This window comes from Lathamus discolor, chromosome 2 (genome assembly GCF_037157495.1).
Source record: "Lathamus discolor isolate bLatDis1 chromosome 2, bLatDis1.hap1, whole genome shotgun sequence".
Lineage (NCBI taxonomy): Eukaryota > Metazoa > Chordata > Aves > Psittaciformes > Psittacidae > Lathamus > Lathamus discolor.
Genome location: NC_088885.1, coordinates 56,486,369 through 56,504,663, shown reverse-complemented (window position 1 = coordinate 56,504,663; position 18,295 = coordinate 56,486,369). Strand labels below are relative to the sequence as shown.

Below are 18,295 nucleotides of genomic sequence, written 5' to 3'. Positions count from 1 at the left end.
TCTGAAAATTCACACAACCTATGATTTAAATGAAAGGATTTTTAGATTTTGACATTTCAGTATATGGCATGCAGCATGGAAGAGTCTGTCAATTCACTAAGCAGAATATCAGGTGAGAACTTCTCCAGCCAGTGAAGAAATCAATGGCATGTTAATATTCAGGTGAAATTCTTTTTCACCTTTTAAGAAAACAGCTATGTATGATAAATTATCTGATCTGTGTGACAGAACTATCACATTGTTAGTTTCATACACATATTTCTAATGGCAATTCACACAGTAAACTTTTTGTGGCTGCGAATGGATTTGACAGTAGGTCACAACCATTGTACTGCATAATGCAGTAGTGGTATACATGAAAATGCTGCAAAATACATAGCCTAGTTATTGAGGTTTGTCTCCTAAGCTCTTTGGGAATACAGTAGCTAGATTATGCCCTTGTTTTTCCAATTCAGTAGGGACAATGGGAAGGAAAGCAAGGGGTCAATTTAATGAGCTATCAGAAGAAAAGTAAAAATAAAAATCAAGGCAACTGAGTAAAAAGGAAGGCTTTTAGTTTGGAGAATCCTTTACTGCTTCCACTAGGAATATGTAAGGCTTATTTTGTCAGGTCAAGATGCTACAGATAAAATGGATCTTGAAAAGTTTAAATAAATTTCTTTCAAGGAGAGCTAATTCAGCAGTTTTCCAAACTGATGGCCACAAAGCTCCCCAGAAGAGCTTGAAGAAGCTGGACCTATCAGAATAATATTAAAGCCTGGTGTGTTGAAGAGTTTAGCTTTAAGTAGGTTGTGTTTTGCTTTGATCACCATAAACCACCATAAACCTCCATGTTTTCTGGATATAGAGAACTTGCCAGAAGAAATAAAACTAAGAAAAGCAATACAGACCTTCACCAAATTAGGTATGCAGCTGGCATACTTTATTCCAAACAGGACAGCTTGGAGAAACTATCAGGTAGTAAAGTCAACAGCACTAGGAACTGTGGCGCCTTCACTCCCCACAAGGAACTTGGACAGAAAGGCCTTTTCACATTAAAGATGCAAAAGCTTGAGGGAACCTACATCTCAAGGAAGCTGGGAAAATAAGTCACAAGGGAAAATTCCAGACTGAAGCTGATGAAGCACAAACATTCAAAGAACCTAGAAGTAATAGGGAGAGAAAGATGGGTAACAAAAGTGGTGTGTCTTGGATACCTCTAAGTGTCAGGATAAAGTGAAAACATTCACTCAGGCTGTCATAAGGAAAGTAAAGCAAGATTGCAGGTATGACCCCAGGACATCTGCCAAAGATTCACCTTTTCCTCTGATCAGAACAGTGATGATGGATGGATGATGGAGAATGGCTAAGGTAAAAGGACAGAGCCGGCACTGAGTAGGGAGTTGTACAAGGCAACATACTAAAAGATAGCTGAGAATACTTCAGCCGTAAATTATGCATGCAGAAAAACACTTTCTAAATTATTAAATCACAAGATGACCAGGAGCTGCATGTGGTAGTTGTATCTGCAGAAAGGCAAATGCAGTCTCAAAGTTTTCTCAGGGAAAATAATTCCAGGAATGATTTAGAGCTAAGTAGATACACCTGCAAGGTAGTAATTCTTTTATGGCCCAGTGCCTCAACTGTGATATCCTAAAACAGCAACACCAAAGGGAATTTTCAAGCCCTGCATGACAGTATATGAAAATCAACTGAGCTCTTTATGTATATGGTAACAGCACTGAGGCGAAGATTTGATCGGTCACATTTTAAACCATCAGGAGGGATCAGAAACCCGGACAGGATTCAGACTGCAGATTAAACTATCTCAGTGGCATTTATTAAAGATTTTTCAGGCTAAAGAGTTACAGAGCTCACCCTGTAGTAGATACTTAATTTATCTACATTGACTGGGCGCTGGCCTGCGGCCAGAATCAGAAGCCTAAACACTGCTATTTGATGTCACCAATACCCCAGGGTATTTTACCTGCCTTCATACAGAGGGTAGAAGACATGGTGTATATCAGCATCATGCCTACAGATCCCTTGTTGATGTTAGATACCCCAGGGATCTCAAATGGCACTTCACACCTATGTTTAGGTGACTGAACTCTGTCCTAAATCTCCTTTGACTGTAACAGGAACTTATGATGGAATCCATCCGCGGGTCCTAAAGGAGCTGGCAAATGAAGTTGCTAAGCCGCTGGCCATCATGCTTGAAAAATCATGGCAGTCAGGTGAAGTTCCCGACGACTGGAAAAAGGGAAATATAACCCCCATTTTCAAGAAGGGAAAATGGAAGACCTGGGGAATTACAGACCAGTCAGCCTCACCTCTGTGCCTGGTAAAATCTTGGAGCACATTCTCCTGGAAGGCATGCTAAGGCACATGAAAAACAACAAGGTGCTTGGTGACAGCCAGCATGGCTTCACTAGGGGGAAATCCTGCCTGACCAATATGGTGGCCTTCTATGATGGGGCTACAGAATTGATGGATAAGGGTAAAGCAGCTGATGTCATCTACCTGGACTTGTGCAAAGCGTTTGACACTGTCCCACACAACATCCTTCTCTCTAAATTGGAGAGACATCCATTTGATGGATGGACCACTCGGTGGATAAAGAACTGGCTGGATGGCCGCACACAAAGAGTTGTGGTCAGTGGCTCAATGTCCGGCTGGAGACCAGTAATGAGTGGTGTCCCTCAGGGATCGGTGTTGGGACCAGTCTTGTTTAACATCTTCGTCGCTGACATGGACAGTGGGATTGAGTGCGCCCTCAGCAAGTTTGCCAATGACACCAAGCTGTGTGGTCCGGTTGATAAGCTGAAGGGAAGGGATGCCATCCAGAGGGACCTTGACACGCTTGTGAGGTGGGCTGATGCCAACCTTATGAAGTTCAACCATGGCAAGTGCAAGGTCCTACACCTGGGTCAGAGCAATCCCAGGCACAGCTACAGATTGGGCAAAGAAGAGATTCAGAGCAGCCCTGTGGAGAAGGACTTGGGGGTGCTGGTCGATGAGAAAATGAACATGAGCCAGCAGTGTGCGCTCGCAGCCCAGAAAGCCAACCGTATCCTGGGCTGCATCAAAAGGAGTGTGACCAGCAGGTCAAAGGAAGTGATCCTGCCCCTCTACTCTGCTCTTGTGAGACCTCACCTGGAGTATTGTGTGCAGTTCTGGTGTCCTCAACATAAAAAGGACATGGAACTGCTGGAACAAGTCCAGAGGAGGGCCACGAGGATGATCAGGGAACTGGAGCACCTCCCGTATGAAGACAGGCTGAGAAAGTTGGGGCTGTTCAGCCTGGAGAAGAGAAGGCTGCGTGGGGACCTCATAGCAGCCTTCCAGTACCTGAAGGGGGCCTATAGGGATGCTGGGGAGGGACTCTTCGTCAGGGACTGTAGTGACAAGACAAGGGGTAACGGGTTAAAACTTAAACAGGGGAAGTTTAAATTGGATATAAGGAAGAAATTCTTTCCTGTTAGAGTGGTGAGACACTGGAATCGGTTGCCCAGGGAGGTTGTCAATGCTCCATCACTGGCGGTGTTCAAGGCCAGGTTGGATGAAGCCTTGGGTGGGATGATTTAGTGTGAGGTGTCCCTGTCCATGGCAGGGGGGTTGGAACTAGATGATCTTGAGGTCTTTTCCAACCCTAACTATTCTATGATTCTATGATTCTAAGACACAGCTAAAGACCAGGTAGACGCTTCAAAACTCACACCTGTCTTTAGGTGTCTAATCTGCAAGCTGAATCCAGTTTCTGGTCAGCACAATGGGAACTACCTTAGCAGAAGAGATGTGCAAGTCTTCCATAGGGAAGAAACAGAATGAGCTGAATATCAGAGGTGAAAATCTGCCAGGGGTACACTGCTAGAGTAACCAAAAAGGCTGTGATATTCATGTCTTCTCCTCTTCTGTATAATGTTCAGACTTTGGTAGCCTCTGAAGGTCTTTTCCATGATCATCATTACCACATCCAGCTGTGGTACAAAGAGCGAGTCACAGAACAAAAAGCTAGAGAATATAGAGCAGTGTCCAGAGATTTGAATGTTGCAGAGAAACAACTTCAACATGGCTAATAATGGCTTTTCATGCTGCTCTCTCCTCTGCAATCACCAAGTACTATTCTCTAATGAAGTTTGTTACAGCTGTTCACGCACTGTACGTAATCATATTGGCTAACTAACCCATTCACTAGCACAAAACACCATCCAAGCTGTCAAACTTCATGCAACTGAAATGAATGAGTGTGGATTGTGGCTCCAGTGACAGCTGTGACACATTCATTAGCCTTAGTCATGAAGAGCTTAAGCATCTGTGGTATTTCAGATGCTCTCTCATCTCCTCTGCATCTTAAGTTAGAGTACAAAACTCCTGGAAGAAATCCAAAGACCCAGCTCTCTAAAACACAGGAAATGAGTAACTTTACTAACTTTAACTTAGGCCTTTATATAATGCACTTGTGCTGGCTTCTTTATGTAATTTGTTTCTAGGCCAGCTCTAAGAGAGGAAGTTCAGTTGTGTGTCCAACATCTTTGGTATTTACTAACCCCACATTTGGCCTTTGGTACTAGTTACACCAATTTAAGAATTTAGATACATATAAAAAAGTCATTATTACAAAAATTGCTTCTTAAAAGGAACTGCTTTTTACTTAGGACCATGACTGTCCCATTTTATATTTTTGGAAATAAAGAAACCTTCTATAAACCTACTTCAAAAATGAGAGAGTAAAAGCAAAACCAGAAATGTCATGACATAATAAAGTCTTAACATTCCAGGAAAAGGAATTATAGTTAAGGATATCTTAGCTATTTTAAACTTCCTTTCCAAATAAATATAATTTTTAAGTGTGAGGTGTCCCTGCCTATGGCAGGGGGGTTGGAACTAGATGATCTTGAGGTCCTTTCCAACCCTAACTATTCTATGATTCTATGATTTCTTTCCACTGGGGAGAAATGTATCTCTTAGTACTACAATTCCCATCTACATATTAACATGTTCTGAGAGTTTCATGTCTTTTTTTTTTTTCATTATTTGAATTTCAGTAAATATTTTTAAAGGCCATAGTTAAGGAGGAAGGTGTTTGTTAAACCCATTTATCAACTGTCTGAGGGATTTTGTTACCTTAAAACAGAGAGTGAATGTGATATAAGAAAACTTTGAGCTATTGATTTTATGGCAAACAGCTGGCTTTTAGGTCACCTAATTCTAAGCATGTCAAGTGCTCCAAACTGGTCATAATGTATTTCACAAGGTGCCAGCCCTAAGCTAATGAGGTCTGGTACAGCTCACAGTGTAGCTATGCACAAGTAGGATATATTTGATGAGGCTTGGAGCATTGCACAGCTTCTGGCTGGCTCAGAGAACACACAGAACAGGCTTGCATCTGCCTGCAGAAAATCATGTAGCTGTCCTAGATGTGTCCCCGCATTGACATATCCCCACCTGTTCACAAAATTACATACAAGCTTCAGTTGGCAAATCCCTCTTAGTAACTGAGCATGCTCTGAAGACAGAAAGTGTCGATACACTAAGAAAGCCTCTGAGATTTAAAATAATCAATGAACAAATTAAAAAGAGATTAATGGACGGGACACATGGCATGAATTCTCCCTGCATGGGCCAGGCTGAGCCTGCCACTGGTGTAATAAAGAGAAGATGCAGGGGCCACAACAGCAGGCATGGTTTTTCAGAAAACCTAGTATCTATCAAAATCTGCTATTGCTATGAGCTAGCAAGAAAATCAGCAGTCTTCCCCCCCAGGCAAAGATGGGAGCAACTTCCTGTTTCTGAGATACCACGGAAGGATTCATCTCAATGATTCTGGATGTGTATCTCTGAGCCAGCTGCTGCGAGAACCTCCATAGGCTGATTCATCTGACTCACTTCAGGATGAGAGGAGCCACCGTCCCCATTTACAACATAGTGAATTGGGGTAATAAGCTTGGATGTGATCATCTAGTTTTCAGATACTTGAGTGACAGTAGACGAACATCACCCAGGTTGCAAAATACTTCTCCTGAGTAAGAAAGCCTTCTTCCACATGAAATGAAAGATAATTTTGCCAGGGGACCCTTTGGGGCCAAATTTTCACCTGGAGAATGAGAAAATGTATACCTCCTCAGAGATGGACCTAATGAAATATCTACTTCCTGCAAAAGAAAAACTTGATTCTATCACATTTTCCTTCAAGAAAAGTTGGATGAGGATTTGAGCAACCTAGTCTAAGGGAAGGTGTCCCTGCGTATAGCACAGTGGTTGGAACTAGATTATCTTCAAGGTCTGTTCCAACCCAAACCATTCTATGATTCTATGATTTCATGATATGAAAAAAGCATTTTTCCTTAAGGAAAAAGAACTCTTAAAAATCCCCACCCAACCAAACAGGACAATACTGTCTCTTGCAGGAAAAGAAAGTAGCACAACTTGCCTCATCTCATTCTGTGGAGCTAAAGAACAAAAATTTAAAATATTAAGCTATTAACCCACCATGCAGATTAAAAGGGTCTTCCCTGTCCTAACCCTCAGCTCCATTTAGCAGGCCCAACAAACCATAGATAACGGACTATAATTATCCTTCCATTTGCAGCTCCTGAGCAATCGTGACCCAGTCATTTCTAACGGAGTACAAAAGCCACTGTGATTGGGGATTTTCTGAAATTCCTCAACATTGGATGGACAAACCTGCAAACATATGTGGCTGTCCTGGTTTCACTGGGACAAAGTTAATTTTTTTCCCAGTAGCTGGTGCAGCGCTGTGTTTTGGATTTAGTATGAGAATAATGTTGATACACTGATGTTTTACTTGTTGCCCAGTAGTGTCTCAAGGACTTTTCAGTCCCTCATGATCTGCCAGTGAGGAGGGGCACAAGAAGCTGGGAGGAAGCAAAGACAGGACACCTGACCCAAACTAGCCAAAGGGGTATTCCATACTACAGCACATCATGCCAGGTATATAAACTGGGGGAGGTTGGCTGGGAGCCACCGATCCCTGCTCACGGACAGGCTGGGTATCGGTCATTGGGTGGTGAGCAATTGCATTGTGCATCATTTGTCTGTCCTGGGTTTTATTCCTCTCCCTCTTTTATTGTCTCCCTTATCGTTACTGTTCTTATTGTTGTATTGTTATTATTATAATTATTTCAATTATTAAGCTGTTCTCCTCTTGAGACATGTTTTTCACCTTTTTCTGATTCTCTTCACCATCCCACTGGCACAGGGAGGTGAGGAGTGAGTGAGCAGCTACACGATACTTAGCTGCTGGCTGGTGTTAAACCAGTGGCAGAAGTTTAATGTATGTTCCATAAAGAGCTCTTAGAATTTGATATTCCAAACATGCTATAAAGGAAATTATGATTGCTATCACCGTAACTATTAAGAAGAAGAATTAGGCCATGTAAATATTTGTACCCTTTTCTGTCAGTGTTAGAGTGCATAATGAGTTACCCTAACAAAACCTACAGTTATTGAGTTAATTTGTTGCTTGGTTTGGTTTTGGGGGTTGTTTCACGTGTTTTTAAGGGTGGTATTAAGTAAAGTTTTTCACACATTTTCAAACTCTTTTTGTCAATTAAATAAATCAGAGCCATTTCAGAACACAGTCCTGCCTTGAGCTATCCAAGAGCAAAATTTGACACCTGAATGGGCAGGAATGAGACTGCCAGGATGTCTCCAGGGCAGATAAACTCTGATGACAAATGCAAATCAGCTCATTTCATGGGGTAATTATCTCAGAAGAATTTGGATTCAACAGCAGCATAAAATCAGAGCAACAAACAAAAGTCCCTGTAACTGCATTTGTATATTTCTGCAGGAACCTTTCCAAGGGAATATTCCTCAGCACAAAACCATATTAGCTTTAAACTCTGTGTGATGATGCTTCTACCTTTCCTTCAGGAGATGGAATGATTTAGCACCTCCTAAGAAGTTCTACCCTGAAATTATTAATCTGGCTACTCTATAGGTCATCCAATCAGCTTGCATGGGGATACAATCAATGAACTGCAGTGAATTACATAAACAATACTTGAACAATCTGGCTTGTTTTACGAGTTCCTAGTTTGTCTTGTGGAGATAAAAGTTCAAGCCTAAGAAGACAGATCAATAAATTGAGAGAGAGAAAGGTGGACAGAGAATAAAACACAAGAAAAGCAATGGGGTGAGGACTGGATATTCTGCTATGAGGCATTCTGAAAAGCAGCACGCTTTTCTTCCCATATATTTGTGCCCACTCAATGACAATCCAGACAGTGTTTTAACAGCCACCACAGACACATGAATTCTATCTAGTTAGTGTTGTGGAAAACTACCAAATACCTTTCAGTATGCATAGCATTTATTCCTTGAGAATAGAACAAGTTCAGCACTAAGGAAACTGGAAAAGAATCTCATCGAGGGATGCTGCTGTATATACTGTGTAGCAGGAGTACTCTGAAAGAGTGGTGTTACAGCTATACCTGATGACATATTATCAGCAAAGATGACTTAGAAGTTGTGGATGGGAAAAAAATGGGAGTTCCTCACTGGTGTGTTTAAATCCTTTTCAGAAGAGCTGTTCTACTTCTGCACTCCAACATCATGTTGACGGCGGTGTATACTGATTCGCACCCCCCAATGTCTTCACAGGTAATAAGGGATGGCTGGATGTGAAAGGAGAACACAGAACGGAAACAAAGGAGCATGAGCCAACACAAAAATACACTTTGCTGACTTAAAGGTTGAGGCTGCACTCTCTAGGCCAAGCAGTGGGGTAAAATAAAATTCAGTATCTCCACTGACTTATATATCCTGATACCATTTTACCTCTCCTGAGAACTGTGGCAAGTAAATAACCCCTCTATTAAATCAGGACTAAATGTAAAGACCCCCAGGCTTTTCCACCAGATATGAGCTACAGTATGTTTCTGTCCTGAGTTTACTTTTTCTCAGTGCTTTTTAACTCAAATACTCTGGTTTCATTAAAAGATAATCTGAGCTAATTTAGGAATTAGAATGTTTGTACTAAGTGTGCTCAGAAGGAAGGAAAGGAAAACAAAATCTGCTAGATTCAAATGAATCATCTTGGGGACATGGGTCTCAACTTATCTAAGGCATAGGCACATATGGAACTCAACCCCAGAAAAAAAATATCTCCAGGATGCTGGCTCAGTCAGCCAAACGAAGAGAGATGTGATGAACAAAGGTCTGAACGTGATAAACAGTGCAGCCCACAATCTCAGAAATCTCTGGTTTTCTCTCCCTGGTAGCTTCCCACAACAAAGCTTCTGCCGTCGTGTTTATGAGCTTCACATACACACTAACAACAACAGATCTAAAGAGCTACATGCGGCTGTGGCACTACCATGCAAGCAGCAGACATCTTAAATCTACAGGGAGGAAAGAGCCCTCCTGTTTTCCTCCAGGGATCACAATGAATGATGGAAAGCAAAAGCCAAGGAGTGATCACAAAGCTAGCTCCCTGCTTAAAGATAAACAAGGATATTCATCACACATAAAATCCCCCATGACCTTGGATCTGTTCAGTACCAGTGGTTACCCTTCCAGTCACTGCACACACACCTTCGACTGGAGAAAACAAAATAACAGAAACCTTCCACTCCACAATGTCCGAGACAGACTGCCAGTACAATAACGTATTAGCTATCCTGAATGGTCCAGCAACCATTGCCCTCAGCACATAAAAACGGTGGGAGGGGTGGGGGAACAGAAGACCATAACCCAGAACTGTAATCAAGACACAGAGATATCAACTTTAATCCAACTCCCATTATTACACTGAACAGCATTTCTTAATTATTCATCAAATTGGAGCAGTGTTGCCTTACCCATCCTACAGGACAACTTCTTTCAAGACAGCTCCAACGTGGTTTGCATTAGCCAAGTACAGACGCCTGTATAACACGTCCTTTCTTTGTAGCTATATGCACATCACTTTAGGGACTTTGCATTCATGCTGTCATTGACAGTAACCTTAAGTAATCACACATTCCCTCTGATTAGCCTGTGCTAGCCATGGAAACGTTTCCCCACTGTACCTGACCAGCGCTGCATAGACTGAATAGAGAAATGAGATGGCTGTGTACCCAAAAAACATCAAATGAAAATCCATTTGTTGTTTGTTGACTCCAACAGATAAAAAAAAAAAAAAAAGAAAAAAGAAAAAATTAAAAAAAGAAAAAGAAAACTCCCAACCAAAAAGCTACTTAAGTTACATTGCATATTACTGTATCAATCCAGCACTTGCACTGTAATTAACATACCTAAAATGGATAGTAATCCATAATATCCTAGGAAAGAATCAGGTCACTTTGCTGACTTATTCACTTCGGTTTATATTCTTAATTATTACCATAATTACCTCCAGTATTACTCCAATATATTCCTCAAGCTAAAGGCCACAATCTGTTTACCAGCAGATAAGATGCAGAGGAAAGATGCTGACTTCCAGGGAGTTCTTCCAGACCTCCTTCTATGTAACTGGGATGATCATCTAGCCACAAACACCAGTATGTCACTAAACAAATCTCTCTTTTTCATGCATTTTCCAGTCCTGAATAGCATGTTGCATTATCTTTCTCTTCCTGGCTGTAAACTCGTCAGATTCCAATACATACCTGAACTGTTCACATGTTAAATTCACAGCATAGCGGTAAAGAGTCTGTCCTGTATGCTATCCCTCCGACTTCAGATGTGCTTCGCATAAACATGGTATTATTAGAACCAGCTGTTTAAATACTGATAAGGAGAAGTGCGCAGAGGCATGCAAGCTGGGGTCAAAGTCACATTAACAGCAATTTTTACTACTACCCCACAGTAAAAATAGATAAGTACTGGTGCACTGCTTGAAGGGTGAATCAGAGTTTCTGCGGCAGGTGAGGATGCAGAACTGCAAAGGGAGCCCTGAGCTCAAAAATGCCAACAGCAGCACCGGGTCTGTTAGCAATCAGGTTTTATTTACCAGCCATATTGTGTTAAAAACAGACGTGATTCCCATACCGAGCACGTTAACCCGTCACCACTTGCAAAGGGAGATTTATTTATTTGGAAAGAATCAAATCTATCTCGCGGACGCCTCCTCCGAGCCTGCAGTTCTGGCTAAGGGCAGAGAGCTTGCATGCAATTCCCCCTAAAAGAAGTATTCCCAGGACCCGGGGAAGATGAGGGGAGAACCGGTAAATCCATGTCACTCGAAGACAAGCCGGCGGTTCCTCTCCGGTAAAGCCGGCTGCGGGAGCGGCGCTTGGCTTTGGCGGCTCCTGGGCAGAGCCCCGCGGCTGCTGCCCTGCGGCTCCTGCCCGGGGGCTGCCGGCGCGGAGCTGCGCTGGTGGAGGTCGGAGGAGAGCCCGGTGGAAAGCACTCACCATTGCAGCGGCGATCCGTCCCGACGCTGGCGATGCTGCATCCCCGCCGTGCCGGGCGGGGCGGGAGCCGGCGGCGGGGGGACACGGGCCACTTCCCCGGCTTAACCGTCCAGCCCCGTCTGCCCGCGGTGGAAGTGAGCGGCCGCAGCCGGGCTCCCCCCGCCTAGCTCGCACCAGGCGGAGGAGGGGTCGGCGCCTCCGAAGGGAATCCAAATTCCTCCTCCCTCGCCTGCTGGTCATGTCCAGACTGCCTCTGCTCAGGGGATGGGCCAGCTCCTGGCCGTGAAGGAATTTGCCATGGCTAAATAATAATTAAAAAACAATAAAAATAAAAAGCAAGGAAACAATCAACCAAACAAATAAAAATAACCAAGGAGAAAAATAAAAGGAAGGGAGGCAGGAGATTTGCAAACTTTTTTTTTTTTTTTTTTTTTTTTTTTTTAGAGGGGATTATTGTTTGTGCTCGGGAAGCATGGATGGGGTGTGGGGGGAGAAGGGTGTGCAGGCTGGATCAGATGCTCTGCCTGCGAGTCACGGCTATGGTGTGCTCGCCCCTGTATTTCTCTGTGTGTGTGTGTGATTCTTATACCCAGACAATGCTCTGCAAAGCGAGCTGGTCCTGCGGAGAAATGCAAACACCTCCTCCCCCGAGTGCCTGAGGAAAGGGAAGGGGGTACGGAACCAATAGCTTTTCCTTGGATAGTCTCATTAATACGGAGGAGAAAAGGAAACCAATGAGGAGGAGCGGGAGGAGGGGTTTATTTAAATTAAGTTTCTTAAATAATTTTTCCCCCCCTTTTTCTTTCCTCCTCCTACCTCCCCCAAATCCTCCTGCTCCCTGTTACCTAAGCACCCTTTTTGCTGTTTCAGAGATTTATTTATATTTTTTTTAATTGATGTGACGGTGTCAGCAAAACACAGCGGTAGGAGGGAAGATGGCATCGCTGCTGAGTGAAGGGAGGCAATTTGTCCCTGAGCTGCAGAAAAGTTGGAAGTTGATTGCAAAGAGAAGCAATAAAGTAGCTGGAGTTGTCAGGGCCAGGAACTGAGGGGAAGCAGAGTGGGAATTTCTAGAAGCACCATTTTGCAGATGGTATTTGCAGACGGGCAGGCGGCCCGTGCCCGTGCTTGTGGAGAGGATCTCACTTCCCACAGCAGACACACACACAGAGGAAGCAAAGTGACTGCATGGGAACCACAGCATCTGCTCCATCCTGTATTGCCTCAGAGCTACACAGCAACAGCAGTGCAGGACTTGTACCTGTTTCTGGAAAATCAGTGGAGGGGAGCTGTAGAGGGCACTGAGATGTTTGGGGAGCAGGGAAGGCACATCCAGCTGGTTCCTTTGACTTGTATCTGGGAAGGAGCAGGGTGGCACATGTCCCCTGCAAGGTAAGTGCGTGAAAGCATCTAGTCTCTTTTCCCTTCTGCACAGAGTAGCACTCAAGAAAAGCTCTCCAGACTAGAAAATTATCACTAAACAAGTCTGAACATCTACAGGAGGTCTAGAGGAGCCCTCTGCCAGAGCAAACACTTTGTACTATGCTGCTTTTGCTGCTGCCAGCCATGCTGATCTCTGGGCCCACAAATACATGTCGAGAACTTAAGATGCTGAATGCCCATGTCCTTATCCAAATGTTACTCTTCCCACTGTGCAAGCCCTTTCATCTGCTTACCTTTTATCATTTCCCCTTCATTTTATGCATCTCACATCTTCCATTTCTCTTAGCATGTAAATTATTTTCAAATCTCCTTGCCTTTACCCTGCTCCTAGATTAAATGAAGGAGAAAAAAGGCAATTTAGTCATAAAAGCAACTAAATCTGTTACCTGCCCAGTGTGAAAATCTCTGACCCAATTCCTTACTTGTATGTTATTGTCCCTGTGGCTGTCAGTCCAGGTGCAGGACCCTGAGGGGACATAGCTCCATCACAGAAGCATTGGACCAGACAGCCTTGTTCCCAGTCCCTTGGCACACTAATAGCCCCATGGCTGCATAGATGCCTCCTCTTGAGAAAAGCATGCACAGACACCTTGTGAATGCATTCAGCTCTGGTTTTATTCCAGCACCATGGAGCAGTCCAAAGAATCAACTAGACTCTTCAAAGGTTTCCTCTGCATGTTTTCCTCCAGTTATACCATCCTCACTAGCCACATCTTACAGCTTTCAGTAACCTCATTAAATACAAGGGAAAAAAAAATAAAACAAAAGATGTAGATGTTTATGCTGTACAGCTCTGCTAATCAGCCTGTGCAGTCTATATAGACATTAATGAAGGAGAGGCACTGTTAGGATGTCAGCTATTACACCTGCTTTATATATCTACTTAGTATAAACCACCAGACTAATTTTTCATAAAGGGAGGCAAGACTAACTAAATCAGATGTAGACACCTATTTGTTAGTCAGATGTATCTCAGCAAGTCTCATTTGTCTGCATCCTAATGGATAAGATGCAGGACAAAGAAACCTCTACATTAAAATGTTCCCCCCCCCCCCCCAAAAAAAAGAAAATCTATATTCATATGCAGACCTAAAGAAACTTCCCCTCCTCAACAAAATCAACAAAACCCAACAAAACAACCATAAGAACATAATCAAAAGACTAGCTATGTCACCACAAAATTTCCAAAATTCATGGCAGTCCTACCTCAAAGACCAGAAGCCCCACTATGAAATGTTGTCTGGGGTTGCTAGAGCATGGAAGAAGGTTCCCAGCTGTTCAATTAGTATGTGCTGTTCCAACATCTGCTCCCTATCTTTCCCAGAATGGTAATTGGCCAAGAGAATCATCTAGTGGCCCATATCCAGCTGCAGTTGGACTGCCTTAGATGATCTCAGCTGATACGCATACCACGTTTCCTATTGAAGTAGTCAGGACAATCTAGCTAAGAACTGTATTCTCTGAAGATGACAATTTTCTTTAGGAGAAAACAATTAAGACATTTTCAGGCAAACTAAGCTTTATTGTTATCCTCATGAGCAGTCTATTAAATTGATTTTCATTATTTAAGAGTGTGTAAAGTATAATGGCCATTATCTTGGTGAGCATGAGGCACTGACAGGGACAGGAGAAGCCTTCATGAGAAAAAAGTGTGAGTTACTGCCAAATGACCTAGGCAGCCATCCATCATCTTACATAGGTGAAAGACACTGGCAAGCTGGCTGCAAGAGTGTTTGCTGTGACAGGGTTAAAAGAATTTTGTTGGAAGGTCCTTCTTCTCTTCTTTTATTTTGACACCTCAGGTGTGATTTAGTTAGCCAAACTGCTAGGGCTGAGCTAGCCAACCATCTCTCCCTTCATATTAAGGTCAGATCTTATCCGTGCAGTCACTGGAATATAAGCCATGATCCATCTCAGCCCAAAGCTGAAAACAGCTTGGAGGAACTGTGTCCTAAATATGCCTGTTCCTCTCCACTGACATTAGACACTTTGAAAACACTAGCCTAGCTTGTTAACACCCACAAAGTAGACCTCTACAATTAGATGAATCCCTCTTTCACTATTAGGTTTGACAAGCGTGAAATATTGAGACTCACCCAGATGGCTTGTTCTCCTCTGCCAGAACAAGAACTATCCCCAAATAATGCCGCATCTTCCCACCCACACTGAGATCCCACCTGCCAGACCCTCTTGGCCTGCAGATCCTCTGAGGTGAGGATCAGCTGCACCAGGGATCAAAAAGAGACCCAGAGGAAAGGAAAGCTCTCTTGTGCTGCAGCTGAGTTGAGAAATACCTCATGTCAGATGGGATACTGGGGTCTGAGTGTTCCTCAGGAACTTGCTATTAACTAGCAGATTTCTAACAGTGAGAAAGAAACATCTGGTTCCTGAGGACAAGATCCAGTGGAGGTAGAGAGTGGGAGAAAACAGCTATTTCTGTAGAAAATTACAATCATTTGTTCCTTTTCTATATGTGAAAATGAGCTTTACTGTTTTAAGACATTCCTACTAGTAGTACTCTGTCCACCACCATGGAGAATGCAGTATGCTAAACATCCCACCTGCTTTGATTAACTGGGACATACTTGGTGTGTAGGCAAAGTTCTACATAACTAAGTCAAAAGGTGGTAATGCTAAGTGTGCAGTTAAAGAGCAGTAGGTATCCTGTTGTGTGCCTACTCTAAACTTCTAGTAATAAGGTAACTTAGCCCACAAAGACGTGTACTTCAGGATGCAGGAAGGTGGCATAGCAGCCATTAGTGAGAAGCTGAGGGAGTAAATTCACTCCCAGCTGACTGGACAGGCTGATCTGGCCACCCTCAAAGGGAATTTGAGTCAAAATACTTTATTACTGTATTCAGCCTTTCTTTGTCTCCCCAAACACTGTAATGAAGTTTGTTGGAGAGCAACTACATCTTTCCTTACCAACTCCCCTCCTTTCCCTCACATGTTCTGCTGCAGAACATGCTGTAGTTTACTACTTAGAAAAACGAGGGGAGGGAGGACACATGTTAAGGTTGCTTTGCAGTGCATATACTTAAGGATAACCTGCCTCTAACTCAGGCTTTTTCAAATGCAGGTATAACCCACCAAAAGCTGGACACGACAGGAAGGCATGTTCTGATAGCCAGGTTTCAGGACAGCTTTAAAGAAGGTCATGGTTATCCAGATGGTGGTAGCCATACCTTACCTTATCAGCCTCCAAAGGCCACCACATAACAAGGTGTATCATCCCTCGGACAATGGATGGGAGACATTTTACAGATACAAAGATAAAGGTGAATGTAGGTAAATACATGTGAGCTAGGAGGTATGTTCCCCCTATATTCAATGGAGATATGGTCATTATAGTGAGTGAAAACTAAGGATATGCTTAGTTCATCCTACCATAGATACCTGCATAGAAGCATAGAATCATAGAATGACAGAATGATTTGGGTTGGACCCTAAAGATGATCTAGTTACAGCCCCCTGCCATGGGCAGGGACACCTTCCACTAGACCAGGTTGCTCCAAGCCCTGTCCAGCCTGGCCCTGAACAATGCCAGGGATAGGGCAGCCGCAGCTTCTCTGGGCAACCTGTGCCAGTGTCTCATCACCCTCATGGTAAATAATAATACCCAGTCTTAATCTACTATTTTTCAATTTAAAACCATTACCTCTCATCCTGTCTCTACACTCCCTGTTAAAATGTCCCTTTCTAGACTTCTCGTTGGCCCCTTTAGGCTTCTCTAAGGTTTCCCTTGAGCCTTCTCTTCTCCAGGCTGAACAAGCCCAGCTCTCTCAGGCTGTCTCCATAGCAGAGGTACTCCAGCCCTCGGAGCATCCTTGTGGCCTCCTCTGGACTCACTCCAGCAGCTCCATATCTGTCTTATGTTGGCTCCAGAGATGGACACAGAACTGCAAGGGGGGGGTGTCTCACCAGAGGACAGTAAAGGGGGAGAATCCCCTCCCTCGACTTGCTGGTCACTCTGCTGGTGACACAGCCCTGGGTACAGTTGGCTTTCTGGGCTGTGAAGACACATTGCTGGCTCATGTTGTAGTTTTCACCCACCAATACCTGCAAGTCCTTTTTTTTCAGGGCTCTATGTGACCAACCAAACAGCTCCCTGGGCTCTGTTGGCTCTTTTAACATCTGTAGGTTAGGTGACATTTTAGTTAGCAATCAGCTGCATAGAGGGAGGTCTCCAGTGCCTTTCAAGATGCCCTGGAGTACCTTTTCTTGTACCAGCTGCTGTTCCACAAGACCATGGTTCTCCTGAAGTTTGTGTATTGTGTCTGTCAGTCTCAAGGCGATGTTTAGATGCACATGGCCTACTAACAAAGTCTAAGGTTCAGGTAACCAGTTCAAGGCTCCAATAACTTACCTTTCTTGAAGTCAAGAGTGTAGTTGCCAATAAATTCAGTTATTTTCATTATCTGACCTACCTGCTCTTTCTGGAGCCCCAGCAACACTTGGCATGAGGGCAGCATTTGCTCTTTCCTCTTCTCAGGTAAATAAGCTGAAAATGCCCTCTGACAAAGTTTTCTGATTCATGATCAGCTGTTTAAAGAAATTACATTGTGTGAATCATCCTTGCAGTGAAAATTACATCCCCACTAAAGGGACTCAACAGAAAGGAATGTGTGTGAGCTTCACCTATAGAGAGAAAATGGGCAAACTAGTAATGAACAAGACATCACAAGATGTCAACAAAGGGATTAAACATATGAAATTAATTACCTATAAGAACTGGCTAGATTAGGACTCTTCAGCTTTCAACAGAGACTAGTAAGAGGGAAAATGGTAAGGTTTATAAAAATTGATATTGAGAAGGTGAGGAGGGAAAGAATGTCCACTGTCGTACCTAATGCAAGAATGAAAAGATGCCAAACAAAAATCAGGGAGGCCTTGTTCAAAACAACAGAAAATCTTAACCTAAAATGTTGTATGACCTGGCAGATGCCTGAAGCTTCCAAGGTTTCAAAGCAAATCCATGGAATAAAAGTCCATTAAGGTAATTAAATATCACGAGACTACTTCTGGTTCAGAAATATCTGAAAAACTTCTCAATAGATGCTGGGAGATAATTTAAGGCAGTTGTACCTTAAATGCTTGCTTTTTGCTTCTATTCTCTTTAGGGACTTGCAAGGCTACATGCTGATTTCTGGTCTAGCTCAGATAACATTCTTACATTTCCCTGTCATTGCACCTTGTCAATCACTCCCTTAGCCACAATTGCTGTTTTTATTCTTATTTTTTAGTCTGGTCACTAGACTATGATATACACAATTCTCACAACTACACTGGCATCTGGGAATCTGAGGTGTACTTTCTGCCAACTCTGGAGAGCAGTTATTTCTAACAGAAGGTTCAGGTACACATTCACAACATAATAACATCACTCCTGAGTATGAACAGCCAGAAACTACAAAGTGGTGATTTAGGAATTCGATAACTCTGCTTTTAGAGATTCAGACATCTAAAACAAGGGCTTCATTTGACATCTGTCAGAAAAATATAATGTTATT

General features: G+C 43.1%; 1 protein-coding gene across 1 annotated transcript in view; it reads right to left on the bottom strand.

The window, feature by feature from the left end:
- ADCYAP1R1 (ADCYAP receptor type I) overlaps positions 1 to 11,431 on the bottom strand; it is a 136,476-nt gene extending 125,045 nt beyond the window's left edge. Inside the window, exon 1 of the mRNA XM_065666907.1 lies at positions 11,343 to 11,431. The gene's annotated coding sequence lies outside the window, so the exon portion shown is untranslated. The remainder of the gene's footprint in view (positions 1 to 11,342) is intronic.
- Between the last annotated feature and the right edge of the window lie 6,864 nt (positions 11,432 to 18,295).